General features: G+C 39.2%; 1 non-coding gene across 1 annotated transcript; it reads left to right on the top strand.

Annotated features, from left to right (window-relative positions):
• Window positions 1-4,969: 4,969 nt before the first annotated feature.
• LOC141709138 (small nucleolar RNA R71) lies at window positions 4,970-5,076 on the top strand. Its single transcript, XR_012569730.1, has one exon. It is a non-coding gene; the product is annotated as a small nucleolar RNA R71 (small nucleolar RNA).
• Window positions 5,077-9,880: the final 4,804 nt, after the last annotated feature.

Consider the following 9,880-nt stretch of genomic DNA (forward strand, 5'->3'; position numbering starts at 1 on the left):
ATTTATTAGAATCCATATAATCATCAATGAGTTTTTCCTTATCACTCCTAAGCTTAACCAGCTCGGAATGAGCCTTAGATAGCTCCTCCCCCTTCGTCTCTAACTTTTTCTGCAGGACTGTTAGGGCGAAAACACGCGCTAATATTCACGCAAGTATACGCGTTCGCAAGTAGTATAAGATATAAATTGGATTCGTTCCCACAGAGACTGGTTTAGGTTAAGTTCAATTTATGCACCTATGCAACAATGTATGGTTATCGCTCAATGCTAAGACAAATAACAAATTGGGTTTTTATTAAACTAAGAGATTATACTAAATAACATTAACTAAGAGAATTGAGGTTAAATTAATATATATGATAAACATGGGATTCTAACTTCATTACTACTCCATTCAATAGCCTTATTGTTCTTAACCTTGGCATGTGATGGTGATGACACTAATCAGATAACACGAAACTAATAAATGCCAACTTTCATTGCACGAGTACCATTCTACCAGACATCCACAAAAGAGATAGAAGCTGAATAGACACCAATTATATTGAGACCCTATATGTCTATAGAATTTGACAACATAACGGTTTAAGAAAAAGTTATCTATCTTGATTACATAGGGCAAGTAAAACAGTTAGAGTTACCTACGAATCATGCATACACATACATGAACCTATGCTAGCATGGCAAGTTATAAACCTCTATATTCACTGTCGCTTCAATAGAGATTAACACGCTATCTTATATGTTAGCTACGCACATAAGACGAATAAGCACAACCATACTAGGATATCAATCAATCACCACACACCAAGATATCGAAACAATTAACTATTGAAATCCATAAGTAAATCCGCTAGAATCCCATGACAACGATTAGCCCATAATCGAACTCATCATCACCATGGGTTCCAATGAAAACATGGTATGAACAAGGTCTTAATAAACTAAATAATAATCAAAGTACGAATAAACGAGATCTAGGTTCAACAAGAACAAAAACGAGCATCCAAAGTTACAACTAATTCAAAGAATCACAAGTTGAAAATAAGATCTTCTTTTTCGGAGTTGTTATGTGCTTCTAGGCCTTCTCCTTGGTATCCCAATCTTCTCGGATGATGAAAACCCTTTTTTTTAAGTATATATACGCCCCTAGTGGACCTGGACCCTTAAAATCGTCAAATTCTACTCAAAAAAGGCTTTTTCAGCGAAATCAACGACCAGCCGCGCCCTGAGCGGCCGCTCAGCTCTCCTGAGCGGCCGCTCAGCTCTCCTGAGCGGGCGCTCAGCTCTGCTGAGCGGGCGCTCAGCCACTGACTGGAAAAATATTCTGATGAATCTTGTTTTGACCATAACTTGAGTTCTACTCGTCAGAATTAGGCGATTCAACTGCCCACGCGAAGCTATTGAGATTCTCTACAACTTGACAATGGCCTTGGCTTCCAATTCTGATCACTTTTTATCATATTTCCTTTAAAAGCTCTTTTCTTCATATAACTGATACCTGAAATACAATAACACAAAAACACATCAAAATACCAACAACTTGAGTCCAAAACACCAATTTAAGCTTGTAATAAAGCATTCTAAGTGGATATAAAATCCACTTATCACACCCCCAAACTTGAATCGATGCTTGTCCTCAAGCATAAACAGACTCAAAACTACAAAATAAACCTAATGCATGAATGCAACTATGTGAATGCAACTAAATGATAATGCAATCGATCCCCTCAGAATAACCATAACCAAATGAATAAGCCAATGCCTCTAAGAATGCAATAACTTGAAACAGAGTTTGAATAAATCCCACAAACTAACTCACAAACCAGAAACGTGCGTGTGTGGATGCTTAACAGATATACTCTTGATACTAGATCAATAACCCTAACTTATCTATCATTGAAACAATCAAAAGTTTATAAACAGAATAGACAATAAACGCATTATGACTTACAACACCTCCTTTCTACTAGAGTTATACAAGGATTCACACTATTATTGAACACATAGCAAAGATGCTTATTTGATCGTGCAATGAATGAGGTCCCAAAAGACTTATACAATAATACCCATGTAGCGAGCGTTAGGTTAGCGAATCCCAGACTATAAAAGCCTTAGGTCACTAGGCACAAAGTCCCCTAGAACTTAATAACTCGAGTATTAAAGAGCTCACTCTTGATCAATTGTGCATAAACACATACTTTTTTTCTTTCTTTTTTTTCTTTTTTTTTCTTTTTTTTTCAACAATTTCTGAATGAGTGCGTTTCGCTCCATCTCATTCAACCCTAGACTACTCATAAAAATATGAGCCGGCTACTAGCCATTTGACACCTAGCCTTACAACAACTAGCAATGAAATCCAAGTTTTTCTCCAGATAAAAAAAAACAGTGTTTTTACGTCATTACGAGAATATCACAAATTCTAAATATAACCAAGTGATTAAATCTCAACAACAAACAAGTATGATCATGATCTAGATCAAAAGCAACCCTATAAGACTTTGTGAAAACATTTATTTCTGGCATGCAAATCAATTCATTAAGACTTAAACATCCCTCTATTCCTCATCACCACACTCAAATCAACATCAACTTATCCAATATCATAGTTCATCTTAAGGGATCATGCTAAATATGCATGCAAATGCAACTATATGAAATTACATAAAAACAAACAAATATGTCCTAAATGAACAATCATGCAAAAATATGAATGAACTATAACTAAACATGCAACATAAATCTATATGAATCTATATGGACACACATTACTAATCCTTACATTATCACCCCCAAACTTAAAATTTTCAATGTCCTCATTGAAGGTAATAATAAGGATTTCAGGCATACCTAGTAGTCGGAAAGATCACCCTCTTCGGGTGGAGGATCAGGTGGCCAATCAACCTCGCCACTAGTGTCTCGGAAAATAGTACCGAAAACGTGTGTCAAATCTTCAGCAAAATGACGGTGAATGTCGTGCATGGCCTCCATACGCCTAATTACTCGCCTGTACTGCTCGTCACCAACACCAGTCCTATCAACTACCTGTTGCACATGAGAAGAACCCTCTATAGGCACTGGAGGATCTGTTCGGCTACCCTCTACATCATCAAAGATATATCCCAACCCCTTGTCAGGGGGTGCACCTAAGAATGAATAACTCAAGTGATTTGGTAGTGGGTTGAGCTCAAGTGTAGGAGCATCTTCAATAGACGACTCGAGACGATCCTGAGAAATTTTTAGCTCTGCTAACCCAAGAGAATCGAATGGCACATCCAACTTCCTCTTCCACAGAGGTGCATTCAAAACCTGAATTTGCTCTACTTTAAAGCACTCCTCTTTAGCTGTGGGTAATTTTATTTCCTTGAACACATTGAAAGTGACCTTCTGATCATGAACCTTCATCGTAAGCTCTCCTTTTTGCACATCGATCATAGTTCGGCCTGTAGCCAAGAATGGTCTTCCCAAGATAATGGGAATCTTCTTATCTTCCTCGAAATCAAGAATTACAAAGTCAGCAGGGAAGAAGAGTTTATCCACCTTGACCAAGACATCCTCCACTATACCTCGTGGATAAGCGATGGAACAGTCAGCTAGTTGCAATGACATGTATGTTGGTTTCGGCTCAGGCAGACCAAGCTTCTTGAAGATAGATAAGGGCATCAGATTGATGCTAGCTCCTAAATCACATAAACACTTGTCGAACGACAAGTTTCCGATGGTGCAAGGAATAGTGAAGCTTCCAGGATCTTTAAGCTTCGGAGGCAACTTCTGTTGCAACACAGCACTGCATTCCTCCGTTAGAGCAACGGTCTCTAAGTCATCGAGCTTCACTTTCCGAGAGAGAATACCTTTCATAAACCTCGCATAGCTAGGCATCTGTTCAAGAGCTTCAGCGAAAGGTATGTTGATATGAAGTTTCTTGAACACCTCCAGAAACTTCTCAAACTGCTTATCCAGCTTTTTCTTCTGCAGCCTTTTAGGAAAAGGAGGTGGAGGATAAATCTGTTTCTCCCCTGTATTACCCTCAGGAGGAGTGTGTTCCACATTAGTCTTCCTTGGTTCCACCTCTACTTTCTTCTGCACATCTTCTTCAGCCACAACTGCATTTTCTGAATCTTGAGATTTTTCTGGCTCTTCGTCTTGCTGAACTTGGGGGCTTGCGACCTTTCCAGACCTTAAGGTGATGGCGTTCACCTGTTCTTCAACTTCCCTCTTGCCTGGATTTGTTTCTGTATCACTAGGAAGCGTTCCTGGTGGTCGATTCAATAAGGCATTAGCAATTTGCCCTATTTGGTTCTCCAGATTCTGGATAGAAACAGCCTGGCTTTGGCATATAAGAGCCTGGTTTTTGTACATAAGCCTCAACTCCTCCAATTCATATTTTTCATTCGAAGATAGACCTGCATCATTAGTTTGTTGTTGGAGTTGTTGTCCTGGTCTAAATTGTTGCTGAAAACCAGGAGGGTTAAATAGCTTATTTGCAAACTGTTGGAATGGCTGTTGCATCGCATTCTGATTGTTGCTCCAGCTGAAGTTAGGATGATTCCAGTTGTCAGGATGATAAGTGTCTGGAACTGGTTGCTGCGATCTCTGAAAGTTGCTCACAAACTGAGCTGAGTCGCTAGATATAGCGCATTGTTCTGTCACATGCGGACCTGCACACAACTCACAAACACTAATTATCTGCTTAACACCATAGTTAGCCAGAGAATCGATCTTCATAGACAACGCCTTTAGTTGAGCAGTGATAGCTGTAGCTGTATCCACTTCAAGAACTCCTGCTACCTTGCTCTGTGGATATCTCTGGGTTGGATACTGATATTCATTAGCAGCCATCAGTTCAATTAGATCATAAGCTTCCTTATAGCTCTTTTCCCATAATGCTCCGCCTGATGCTGCATCGAGCATGGGTCTGGACTGTGCTCCCAACCCATTGTAAAAATAAGTGATGATCATCCAATCAGGAATTCCATGATGAGGACACTTCCTAAGCATCTCCTTGTAGCGCTCCCAAGCTTCACTTAGCGATTCTCCCGTTTGCTGCACAAATTGAGTAATAGCGTTCCTCATTGCAACTGTCTTCGCCATAGGGAAGAATTTAGTAAGAAAATTCTGAGCAAGATCTTCCCAAGTAGTAATCGAACCAGCTGGTAGAGAGTGTAACCAGCTCTTAGCCTTGTCCCTCAAAGAGAATGGGAATAGTCTCAGCTTCACAGCATCTTCGGAAACACCGTTGAACTTGAAGGTGTCGCAGATCTCAATGAAATCCCTAATGTGCGTATTGGGATCTTCCATTGGAGAACCCCCAAACTGGACTGAAGTCTGTACCCATTGAATTATGCCAGGCTTGATCTCAAAGGTATTAGCTGTGATAGCTGGCCGGACAATGCTAGATTGAATGTCATTGATCTTGGGTTGAGAAAAATCCATCAAGGCTTTCGTTCGTGCTGCTGGATCTCCCATTGTAATGAGTACCTGAAACACAAACAAATAAACCGTGAAAGTAAAAGAATCCGAGTCAGTGAACTTTAACGACCACTGATGACAAGCACATAAACTAAAAATTAACACCGAGTCCCCGGCAGCGGCGCCAAAAACTTGTTAGGGCGAAAACACGCGCTAATATTCACGCAAGTATACGCGTTCGCAAGTAGTATAAGATATAAATCAGATTCGTTCCCACAGAGACTGGTTTAGGTTAAGTTCAATTTATGCACCTATGCAACAATGTATGGTTATCGCTCAATGCTAAGACAAATAACAAATTGGGTTTTTATTAAACTAAGAGATTATACTAAATAACATTAACTAAGAGAATTGAGGTTAAATTAATATATATGATAAACATGGGATTCTAACTTCATTACTATTCCATTCAATAGCCTTATTGTTCTTAACCTTGGCATGTGATGGTTATGACACTAATCAGATAACACGAAACTGATAAACGCCAACTATCATTGCACGAGTACCATTCTACCAGACATCCACAAAAGAGATAGAAGTTGAATAGGCACCAATTATATTGAGACCCTATATGTCTATAGAATTTGACAACATAACGGTTTAAGAAAAAGTTATTTATCTTGATTACATAGGGCAAGTAAAACGGTTAGAGTTACCTACGAATCATGCATACACATACATGAACCTATACTAGCATGGCAAGTTCTAAACCTCTATATTCACTGTCGCTTCAATAGAGATTAACACGCTATCTTATATGTTAGCTACGCACATAAGACGAATAAGCACAACCATACTAGGATATCAATCAATCACCACACACCAAGATATCAAAACAATTAACTATTGAAATCCATAAGTAAATCCGCTAGAATCCCATGACAACGATTAGCCCATAATCGAACTCATCATCACCATGGGTTCCAATGAAAACATGGTATGAACAAGGTCTTAATAAACTAAATAATAATCAAAGTACGAATAAACGAGATCTAGGTTCAACAAGAACAAAAACGAGCATCCAAAGTTACAATTAATTCAAAGAATCACAAGTTGAAAACAAGATCTTCTTTTTCGGAGTTGTTCTGTGCTTCTAGGCCTTCTCCTTGGTATCCCAATCTTCCCGGATGATGAAAACCCTTTTTTTTAAGTATATATACGCCCCTAGTGGACCTGGACCCTTAAAATCGTCAAATTCTACTCAAAAAAGGCTTTTTCAGCGAAATCAGCGACCAGCCGCGCCCTGAGCGGCCGCTCAGCTCTCCTGAGTGGGCGCTCAGCTCTCTAAGCGGGCGCTCAGCTCTGCTGAGCGGGCGCTCAGCCACTGACTGGAAGAGCTGAGCGGGCGCTCAGCCACTGACTGGAAAAATATTCTGATGAATCTTGTTTTGACCATAACTTGAGTTCTACTCGTCAGAATTAGGCGATTCAACTGCCCACGCAAAGCTATTGAGATTCTCTACAACTTGACAATGGCCTTGGCTTCCAATTCTGATCACTTTTCATCATATTTCCTTTAAAAGCTCTTTTCTTCATATAACAGATACCTGAAATGCAATAACACAAAAACACATCAAAATACCAACAACTTGAGTCCAAAACACCAATTTAAGCTTGTAATAAAGCATTCCAAGTGGATATAAAATCCACTTATCAAGGACCTCAGCCCTCTCCTTCCATTTCTTCATCTCCCTTTCGAACTCATCGGAATTCACCTTACATGACCTAGTCTGATGAAGGGCTGCCTGAAAGTAAGTGTTGCTCTGCACAAAGAAATGTGAGTTAACACAAGTTTATAGAAAAAGGAGGAAAGTTGGAATTTAAAGAAAAGAGAAAGGGATATTACCGCAGCTTGGGCTTGAGAACCTAGAAGCTCAATGGTCTCAATGTCACTCCCCGTGACGATGTCAGTGAAGTCGTGGTACGACCAGTCCTTGGCATGCTTGGTGGATCCAACCACCGTGTCACTTCTCCTAAAGCCCCAGTTAGGCCTAAAGGAGTGCGCCTTATGTGGAGGATCCAAATCATCCCCCAGCTCTACAACAGGGACGTGGGGCCTAAGGAAGGTGGGAGCATCAGGCTTGCCCTTGGGATCTCTGTTCAGCTTGGCCCTCTTTTGGCGACCAGATTCCCCCTCCTTAGGCCTGTTGATGTTGTTAATGGCCTCGCAAGCTGAAAGAAAAAAAAGAAAAATATTAAACTTCTGGAGATAATAAAGTTGCAATAAAAAGGAAGAAAGAAATAGCTGCGCAGATATAAATTTACCCTTATCACTGGCCTGAGAGAGACCAACTTTCTTCAATGAGAACTCCTCTAAAAGGGTGCAAGTGTCTATTTTTCCATCATCTGAAATAATGGCTTGATAGGCCACCTCATCCTCATCTGTTAACCTGATGCTACCAGGACTACCATCTAACATTTTACAAAAGGGCCTACGGAAGAGTATGGCCTAATCACTCCCAGCCCAGGTCAGCCTAACAAACTCGTCCCTCCACTTAGGGTTATTCTCAACTATAGAGTTGTTATAAAAAATATGGGGAATTTTGGGTCTTTGACGAATTAAAACCCAACCCGGTTGACCCATGGAACTGTTATAAAATCAGAAAACTTTCCTAAAGACAACTACGGAAAGAGGAAATTTATTTCTAAGACACAGAACCATAAAACAAATAATATTTCTCCATGCATTAGGAGGGAGTTGACAAAGGTTGATTTTTATATCTGCAAGTAAACGAGGGATAAATTGGTGAAATGGGAACCTAAGACCAGCGGTCAGGGCTCCTCGATAAATAAATAGAGTGTCGCCCTCCCAGTTACATGTCCTATCCCCAGGGGCGGATGGGGTAATTTTAAGGTGGGGTGGAAGTTTATACATGGTGTTCATGGACTCAATCCTACCCTCAAACTCGTGGAAAGTGTTACCATGGTTGTATGAATCTAATTCAGATAAAGAGGGATATTTATCGCCTCTAGTGTTTATCATATCAATTAAAGAAGTGTACGGAGATTGGATTTGAATGGAAGTACCTCTCTTAGAAGTGTTCATCTTCCCCAAACGGGCTAGATCACGATCCGCCATTGATATTCTGTTAAATATATTTATGATGTCATGTGTAATATGATTTGTGTTTAGTTTTCAGATCTTAACTAACAGGACAAATCAGTACTTAACTGGAAATCAGTACTTATACTGAAGTCAGGACCTAAGATATCATAACTTAAGTTATCAGAACTTAAGTTATCAGGATATATTTATCAGGAGATAATATCAGGACTTAAGGAGACTTTCAGATAAGGCAGGCGGCTGATTGAAAGGAAAGAAGATCAAGACAAATGCAAGAAGAAATATGCATGAATAAAAAATTCTATGAAGAATAGAATACTTGGAAGAAAAGATATCTGATTGATATATTTTAGGAAGCAGAATTATATTCAATATCAATTAGAAGATTATCTTGTAACTGTGTAGTATATAAACACAGGCATAGGGTTTACACTATATGTGTTATCTTAATCGAAGTTATTATTCTTTGTAACCCTAACAGCTCTCATAATAATTTGTTCATCACTGAGAGAGGACAGTTCCATATTGTAACAGAGTTTATTGTGTTGAATTAAATCTGTGTTCTGTTACTTGTGTTATTTAATTCAATTTGATTGTAGTAAACACTGTATTCAACCCCCTTCTACAGTGTGTGTGACCTAAAAAGTGGTATCAGAGCTATCTGTTAACACACATATAATTTAAGATCCAAAAACAATCATGTCTGAAGAAGAAACTCCAACCAAGCCCACCAAAACTGAAGAAACTCCAAAAACCATAACCCATAGTCGATATGAGACTATAAGAATTCCCATGTTGAAACCTTCTGAGTATTCCATATGGAAAGTGAAGATGACTATGTTTCTGGAAGCTACAGATCCAGAATATCTCGACAGGATTAATGAAGGACCACATATGCCAACCAAACTCTTTGTGGAAGTTGCAGGTCAGCCAGCAAAGTCTGTACCAAAGGAGAAAAGTGATTACACTGCTGAAGATATCTCATCGATTGCAAAGGATGCAAAGGTAAGACACTTGCTGCATAGTGCCATTGAAAATGTCATGTCAAACAGGGTAATTCAATGCAAGACTGCAAAAGAGATATGGGATGCTTTGGAAACAAGGTGTCAGGGAACTGATTCAATCAAGAAGAGCAGGAAGATAATACTCACTCAAGAGTATGAGCACTTTGACTCAAAGCCTGATGAGTCATTAACTGATTTATATGACAAATTTGTCAAACTCTTGAATAATTTGTCACTAGTTGACAAAGAGTATGATATTAAAGATTCAAATCTTAAATTCCTGTTAGCTCTTCCTGAAAGATGGGATTTGAAGGCCACAATAATAAGAGACAACTATAATCTT

This window comes from Apium graveolens, chromosome 2 (assembly GCF_009905375.1).
Source record: "Apium graveolens cultivar Ventura chromosome 2, ASM990537v1, whole genome shotgun sequence".
Classification (NCBI taxonomy): domain Eukaryota; kingdom Viridiplantae; phylum Streptophyta; class Magnoliopsida; order Apiales; family Apiaceae; genus Apium; species Apium graveolens.